General features: G+C 39.1%; 1 pseudogene; it reads right to left on the bottom strand.

The window, feature by feature from the left end:
* Nucleotides 1-1646: 1646 nt before the first annotated feature.
* On the bottom strand, nt 1647-5974 carry LOC147410625 (homeobox-leucine zipper protein MERISTEM L1 pseudogene; annotated as a pseudogene).
* Nucleotides 5975-7926: the final 1952 nt, after the last annotated feature.

Raw genomic sequence — 7926 nt, 5'->3', positions numbered from 1 at the left:
AAAAATCCGACATGTACCCTCGAAGATGAGGGACTTGGATATTAGTTCAAATCGTTGAGGGCACCCTTATTGAAAAAGGGGTACATTTTATGATTCAAACCATTTGTGGTGTGTATGTGTAAGTGTAGAGAGGGAAAAAAGTAGAAAAAGGAAGTGGGGAGAAGAGAAGGGGGTGATTTTTGACCCAAATGGTTTGGATCCTACCCAATCCATTTGGGTGGAGTATTTGGTAAGGTGAGATAATGAGTGTTTAAGAAGGTGGTTGTGATTGAGTGGTGTTTGATTTAAGAGAATGAAGGGTGTAAGAGGGTGGTTGAGATGGTGAAGGAGATGGTGACATGCGGTAAGATGTGTGGAGGTTATGGATTTAGATTTAATTGATGGGAGAGAATGAGTGTTTGATTTGAGAGGAGGGGTGTAGGTTTAGGTTGTAGAGATGAGTTTGTTGATAATGATAAGGGTAGATTAGGGGAAGGTGATGATTGGTTAGTAAGGAGTGATGATAGTAGGTTAGGGGGTGTGGGTTGATGTGATTTTTTTAAAGAAAAAGTAATAGGGTAGTTAATTTTTTAAAGAAAGGAGATGAGAGTTGGTGGATTGATAAGAGAAGTGAGATGGAGTGATGACATGTATCATTTTTATGAAAAAGTGATGATTGATTTGATGTGGGTAATGGTTTGTGGGTTAAGGTTAATGGGTTGGATATGGATAAAGGCTTAGGGGTATTAGACTTGGATTTTAGGAAGGACTTTGGATTTTAGGAATTGGTTGGAGTCATTTTGAATTAGGTTTTTAAGGGTGGGTATGTTTTAGGTGATGTGGGATTAAACTTAGGTTAGAGGTTAAGGTGAAAAATGCATTTTGTGTGTGTTGAGGGTTCGTGGGCTTTAGGTAGGCTTCAGATAATTTGATTTGGGAGTAGAGCGGTGAAGGTTGTGGAGAGTGGTGGGTATCCCAAGTCTCATTTTGCATTTATATATTTTTTTAGGAATTTTAGGAATCCTCGGTTTGATCAAAATGCCACATGTTGGTGAATTGGACTTTTCAGGCCCGTTAGCAAACTTTTATTGAGAATCGAGTGTTTTTGGAGTTCGGGAGTGGAGCGGTGAAGGTGGAAAGGTGGTGGGTATCCCAATTCTTTTTTGTGGGCCCATTAGACCCTTAGGGGGTCTTAGAAACCTCGGTTCGATTAAAATATCATTTTTTAATGATTTAGGCCTTTGAGGCCCGTTGGTAAATTTGGTTGAAAAATCGATATTTTTGGGCCCTTACGAGTAGAGGCCCGTTCAAATTGGGGTTTCTACAGCTGTCCTTCTTTGCAGGAATTACGTACAAAAAACTAGAAAAAATAGACTAAATCCTATTTGTAGGCCAGAAAAAATTCTACAAAACACGACTTCAAATTACTGATTGAATTAATAATCTTCATAAAAAATGACTACTCAAGCACGGGGTCTGATAGAGTTTTGCCTTATTGATTCATTGATCTCAATGGCACGGAGCTCGTGTGAGATCTCGAATTTGATGAGTTTTGAAATTCAGTAGTTGCTTCAGTCGTGTTTTGGCAGATCGGAGTTGAGTGCAACTCGAAAATGTTTTTTTTTATTTATCTTACTTTATTTTTACCATAACTTAATCCTTCAAATTCATGCATTGACCCTTGTAATGGTGCCTTTGATCCTTTCAACAGTGCAAGTAATAAGGTTGTTAACAGTTGCCACCAATCCAAGAGAGAGTTTTGTTGTTGGCGTTGAATCACCCAAGATCTGAAGGCAGGAGTGCTACATAGTCTGAGTCGCTTCCATTTAGAACCACATTCATTGCAACAATATCAACAGGAGCATAAATTACGAACGAGCCCATTGCATCGGTGCTACTCTCTTGTAATATCAACATGTTGTTCTGGTTGGAATTTGGAGTATTTACTCCCAATAGAGATACACAGTTACCAGGATCTTGGCCATGTGTGTCATTTCTTGAACAACACCACCATTAGAAAGGATACCCCACTCATCACGAGAATTCTTATTCCGAAGGAAATCAAAAACTCTCTTTGGTAGAACTAAAAGTTAGAAAGAAGTGGCTGCACTTAGCATAATACCAAGAGGTCGGCTTGGGTCGTCTATATTTTTTCTGTTCATGATCCTGACATCTTCAACTCCACTTCCTGATAATGTGGTCCATGTGTGAGCGGTAGAAGCACTCACACCAGAACAAAAACTCATCACCATTCTCTCAGCTAGCTTCAACATACTCTTTCGCCCTTCTTGATTCGTTATCATACCAATATCTCTAGTCGGTATGTTATTAGTTATAACACTTGCAAGGCATTCGCACTGTCGATCTAAGGTAGCAACCCATCGCTTTGTTCCCAATTCAAGGTCAGAGTTAACCAGTGATTTATATATAGTGTAAACTGTTTTGTCATCCACTTCAATATGTTCAATCCATACAATCTTGGTGTTACCATTCGGCATTTCTTGGATTACACAGTCAGATGGCCTTCTTCAACATCTTAATATCTGGTTAGGACGTAAATGGTCCAATGACACATCGACAACCACCCAAATTCCCTCGGAGTGCTGTTTACAATACCTTACAAAGAAACTTTCTTGGGTCGGAGTAAGAGGTGAAGGGACTTGGAATTTTGTTGTCTTCACTTGAAGGGCTCCATTGTAGTTTCCTGGTACGCCTGTTGATAAAGCCTCGAGAGTCATTACTCTTGAAACAATGCTAGAAAATACAGTGGACCACTGATTCACATCCATAAGGATCTGAACAAGGTTAATATGATTCATGATTACAATGGCACTTTCTCGTTAAGCTTCTGTTTTCAATCCAAAAGATTTCAGCTCAATTCCCCTAGGAAAAGTTTTCATGTACTCTTCTTCATTTAGAATCTCATAAATATCGTCAAGGTCATGCATTCATAAGGATTCCCCAAGTTGGGCCATTCGGATCAGCTCTTCCATTGTTGAAATCGCGAGCTCGATGATCAATGGTTTATCTGCCTCAATAAGCTCGGAGAATGATCTCAGGAGAGGCTTGCTCAGGGTCCCTGTTTCGATTCCTTCATGTCTTACCTAGTAAGTCATGATGCTTCAGACACCGAGGTAGTGATGATGGGGCAAACTATCTGAATTCGTGCTTTGGAAGAAAGACTTGATTCATTTCTCATCGAGAAAGTGTGATTGGCACAATATAATTTGTATTTTCTTTTAGTAAAAACTGTAATGTGAAACTTTTGAAATAAAAAAAAATAGGTTTTTTACTTACTTGGCCTCAGGTGTATCTACGGCTTTGAAAACATAAAGTTTGAATCAGTTCTAGATTTTTTATCATCGGTCAAAATAGTAGTTTTGAAAATGTTTTGAATTTTTGTGGTTTATTTTTGTCGAATAAATATTGAAGATGCAGAATATGAACACTTTTGAAAAATCTTTGTTACTTCGATGATTTATGTGCTTTTACCAACTACTGAGAATATAGATGTTAGTAGCTTTTCGACTCTTTTTAGAGTCATCCCCAATGTCCCAATACTGGGTGAAAATCGATTGAGCGTGGGACTTGAGATTTCAAGAAATTTTTGCCGTTCACAGTTTATACTCATGCGGGCCAGGAGTTTTTTTTTTCCTTATTGCCCTTGGCTCCAGTTACGATCTCCACCAGACCCGATTTCCATATTTTTGTACATCGACACTTTTTTGGGTTTTCATCATGCCGGTGGTTTTGATCTTGTTATAGTCTGATTTTTTATACTCATAACACCCTTCATGTTTTCATTATGCCCTTGCAGACTATGCTTGTATATTTTTGGATTTTCACATTTACAATTCTCGTTTCGGAACCTCTATGTCCTTGTGGCTTGGTGACTCAAGTTGAACTGCGAGATCAACAACTCTACTTTTGTAGTAGCACTCCTTCTTGAGTAATAGATCTAGATTCTCTTCTCGAGTGTGTTGACGAATTTTCATGGTTTGGCAACTCAAGTTGAGCCGCGAGATTGGCCACTCTACACTTCGAGCACTCTTTTTTTTTTTCGAATATTCGGTCTGATTCTCCTTTTAAGTCTTTCAACGACTAATAAGACTTAAGGTACGGATCAAGTTACAAGATCATTGGTGCTATCATTGTCATTGTGAAGCCTTAGAACATTCCTTGATCTGAATGGACTTTTGGTGGGATGAAACGTTGGCTTAGGTTAAGGGTAGTGAAAAAGATGCAAAAAGTTTAAGATCTGGTTTTATCTAGAGTGGGTTACACGTGGGGTTTGTCTATTTTTATTTTGAAAATGTGATATATGTCTCCTCCCAACGTCTCTCGAACTTGTTTAGTCCAGAGATTTAGGTCGAGCTCAAGGTCAAGTATTTTATTTTTGACTTTTTAAATTTTTTTTGTATTTTTAGCCATTCATAGTTTATCCTCATGCAGGCCAAGAGTACTTTGATGCTTTTTTTTTTTTCTGATTTTCCCTTTTTTGTATTGTTTCATTTTGTAATTATTGACATGCCCCAGTCTTAGGTTAAGAAATGAACGTGATGGCTTAAAAGGGCTGACTAGGGTTGATAGTTTGTTTAAGATAACAAAGATGGCCTTTCGTCATTTCAGGGTCGGATTTCAAGCGTAATATTTCTTGACAGTATCAGCATTGATCGGTTGCGAGAAAACTTATCCGTCTATTTCTGTGAGAATCAAAGCTCTTCCCATCATTATCTTTTTCATGATAAATGGTCCCTCGAAGTTTGATCGAAAATTTTCCCTGGCATCTTCTTGGATTGGCAAAATTTTTTTCAAAACAAGGTCTCCTAGTGAGAAATATCTAGGCTTGACTTTTTTGTTGTAGGCACGAGCTATTCGTCACTGATAGATTTGTTTGTGGCAAATAGCTATAAGGCGCTTCTCTTCAATCAGATTCAGTTGATCAAATCGAGCTTGAATCCATTCAGTTTCATCTAACTCTACTTCTTTTAAGATTCGGAGGGAAGGAATCTCAACCTCTACAGGTAAGACTACTTCCATTCCATATACCAATGAGTACGGAGTTGCCCCAGTTGAAGTTCGGAATGAAGTCCGATAGGCATGAATGGCGAAAGGCAACTTGTCTTGCCAATCCTTGTATGTGACTGCCATTTTCTCAATAATTCTTTTGATGTTCTTGTTGGCAGCCTCAACTGCTCCATTCATCTTGGGTCTTTAAGGTACAGAGTTGTGATGAGTGATCTGGAAGTCTTCGCACATTTTGATCATATCCTTGTTCTTGAAATTCTTAGCATTGTCAGTTACTTTTTCGTTGGGAAGTCCGTATTGACAGATAATGTTATTCTTGACAAACTTTAAGACGTTGCTTTTGGTGACATTGGCATATGATGCATCTTCTACCCATTTTGTGAAGTAATCGATAGCGACCAGGATAAAGTGATATCCATTTGAAGCTTTTGGGGAAATCTGTCCAATAATGTCCATGCCCCAAAGTGAGAAGGGCCAAAGAGTAGTCATGCTGTGCAATTCTGAAGGTGGAGCGTTGATCTTATTGGCAGAGATGACATTTACGAACGTGCTGATAGCAATCACTTTACATTGTAGTCTAGTAATATCCTATTCTCATGATCTTTTTGGCAAGCATGTGACCATTCATGTGAGGTCCACAAACTCCACCATGTACAATCTCGATCAATCGTTTAGCCTCTGCTTCTGTAACGCAACGGAGAATAAACTCGTGATGTGATTTTTTTAATAGAGTCCCGTTACTTAGGAAAAATTGACCTGCCAATCTCTGAATGGTCCTTCGTTCATTTACCGTTATATCTGACGAGATGGTTTGATCTTCTAAGTATGCCTTGATATCTGAATACCACGATTTCTCCTCAGGCTTTGCTATATCCACTGGTAAACAATAAGCTGATTCGTTTTGAATGCCAATTTCGATAGGATCGATAACTAGGTCCTCTGAAATATTGATCATGGACGCAAGCATGGCTAGTGCATCTATAAACTAATTCTTAGCTCGTGGCATGTAAGTGAATAAGATCCTAGTGAAGTTTGAGCTCAGTTCTTCGAAATACTCATGATAAGGGATTAATCTTTGTTCTCGAGTCTTCCATTCTCCGGTTGTCTGATAGATCACTAGACTCGAATCTTCGAATACATCGATTTCTTCCATTTCTAAGTCAATTGCTGCTTTTAACCCTACGATACATGCTTCATACTCTGCCTCATTGTTGGAACATTGGAATTTTAATCGAATGGCGATCGAAACATAAGATCCATCTGGTTTGATCAATACTGCTCCTATTCCGTTTCCTTTTTGATTTGCAGCTCCGTCGAAATACATTTTCCAACCTTATTCTTCGTCACTGTCTTCAACTTCTGTCAACAGGATGGCTTCATTTGGGAAATTTATTTTTAATGGTTTATAGTCAGGTAAGGGATGCTCAGCTAAGTAGTCAGCAATGGTTTACCTCTTGATGGCCTTTTGAGTGACATAGGTGATGTCGAACTCAGATAATAGTAATTGCCATTTTGCAGTGTGACCTGTCAACGCTGACTTCTCGAAGAGATACTTGAGAGGGTCCATTCAAGTGATAAGCATGGTTGAGTAGCTAAGGAGGTAATGGCACAATCGTTGAGATGCCCAGACTAGTGCACAACAAGTCTTCTCGAGCGTCGAGTACTTTGCTTCATAATTGGTAAACTTTTTACTGAGATAATAAATGACTTGCTCTTTTCGACCTGACTCGTCGTGTTGCCCCAGTACACAGCCCATAAACGTTTCTTGTACTGAAATATACATCAGTAAAGGTCGTCCTGGTGTAGGAGGAACCAAGACTGGCGGATTGAGTAAATATTTTTTATCTTGTCAAATGCTTCTTGACAATCTTCGTTCCACACTTTGGGTACATCTTTTCTAAGTAGTTTAAAGACTGGTTTTCGCAGATAGGCGTGAGTTGCGTAATGAATATGCTGATATACTGTATTCTACCCAAAAATACTCTGACGTCCCTTTCAGACACTGGTGCTTTCATCTCAAGACTGTACTTGGTCTTTGCTGGATCTATCTCGGTGCCTCTTCTACTGGCGATAAAGCCTAACAATTTTCCTGATGTTGTCCCGAAGATGCATTTTGCTGGATTGACTGTACTTCCTTAGCCGATCGAATAACCTTTTCAAGTTTATCAAATGGTTTTCCTCTAAGCTAGACTTAGTGATCATGTCATCCACTTAAACCTCCATTTCTTTGTGTATAATATCGTGGAATAAAGTCGTCATTACTCGTTGATAGGTTGCCCCAGCGTTCTTGACTCCGAATGGCATGACTTTGTAATGAAAAGTAACTCAGGGTGTGATGAATGTTGTCTTTTCCTAGTCTTCTTCTGTCATTTTTATCTGATTGTAGCCTGAGAAACCATCCATGAATGAGAACATACCATGTCCTGATGTGTTATCGACTAAAGTGTCGATGTAAGGTAGTGGAAAATCATCCATAGGACTGGCTTTGTTCAGATCCAGGTAATCGACACACATTCGTACCTTTCCGTCCTTCGGTACTGGAACGACATTGGCTAGCCATTCGGGGTACATAGAGACTGTGAGAAATCCTGCTTGAAACTATTTCATCACGTCGTCTTTGACTTTGAGTATCCATTCTGACTTGACTCTTCTCAACTTTTGCTTGATCGGCTTGCTCCTAGGAGCGATCGGTAGCTTATGAACAACGAGATCTGTGTCCAAGCCAGACATATCTCTATAGGACCAGGCGAAGATGTCTTGATAGTTACGCAGTAGTTTAATCATTTCTTCTTTTTGCTAAGGGGTTAACAAGGCTCTGATTTTTACAACACGTGAGTTATCTTCAATGCCAAGATTAACCGAGTCTGTATCCTCAATATTTGGTTGAACACATTTTTCATGTCGTTCTAGAAGGTTTTT

Source organism: Akebia trifoliata, chromosome 1, assembly GCF_017979445.1.
Source record: "Akebia trifoliata isolate Shusen 1 chromosome 1, ASM1797944v1, whole genome shotgun sequence".
Taxonomy (NCBI): Eukaryota; Viridiplantae; Streptophyta; class Magnoliopsida; order Ranunculales; family Lardizabalaceae; genus Akebia; species Akebia trifoliata.
The sequence above is the reverse complement of the archived record's forward strand: the minus strand, read 5'-3'. Positions and strand labels throughout refer to the sequence as shown.